Below are 756 nucleotides of genomic sequence, written 5' to 3' on the forward strand. Positions count from 1 at the left end.
TCTCATTGATGGCGACCTTGCCCTGGAGGAGGATGGGACATCCTCGCCTCAGGCCCGGAAGCGTAACGTTGCAGGCTTCGGGAAGGTGGTACGGGGCCACGAACCTATCTAGGTCTTCGGGGACCAGCTCCGACTGAATGCGGTCCGCTCTTACTTCGTCCATCCTAACGGCCAGTGAATCTACGGTCAGGACGGGGTCAAGAGGGGAGAAGGGACCGGAACGACTGGGGTACACTAATACGAAAGGAGAAAGTATGGAGAGCCTAAATTGAAGAGTGGGGCAACTCACCGGAAAGGAAGGAAGAAGTTCCGAGAGCGTCAAAGGAGGAGCGAACGAACAGTCCGACGGCAACGGCAGCAGCACAAGGGAGAAACTCGAGGATGCCTGTGAAGAGAAAGGCGGACGGGGGAGGGCCCCCGGTTAAATAGGCAAAAGCGGGTAACGCCTCGGTGACGCCAGAGGACGCCTGGCACCGAAGGATCGTTCGCGCCCCAAAGGCGAATCGACGCCATTAAGGGAAGGATGTCCGCCGAAATCCGCAGACCGCCAGATCAGCGACAACCGCCATAACGCCATAAAGAAGGCGGGGAGCTCGGAGCGCGCGCGCTTTCCGAGGGATGGCGGCAATCTCGAAGCATCACTCCCTTCACCCGTTCCCCTCTTGGTTCCAGGCTCGGAAGTGGGGGGCTACTGTTACGGGGGAACTTAGCCACCATGCCCCACGTGACCGGCACGCGTGCCCAGGAAGACTACGG

Source organism: Phoenix dactylifera, unplaced genomic scaffold (assembly GCF_009389715.1).
Source record: "Phoenix dactylifera cultivar Barhee BC4 unplaced genomic scaffold, palm_55x_up_171113_PBpolish2nd_filt_p 000377F, whole genome shotgun sequence".
In the NCBI taxonomy this organism is placed as follows: Eukaryota; Viridiplantae; Streptophyta; class Magnoliopsida; order Arecales; family Arecaceae; genus Phoenix; species Phoenix dactylifera.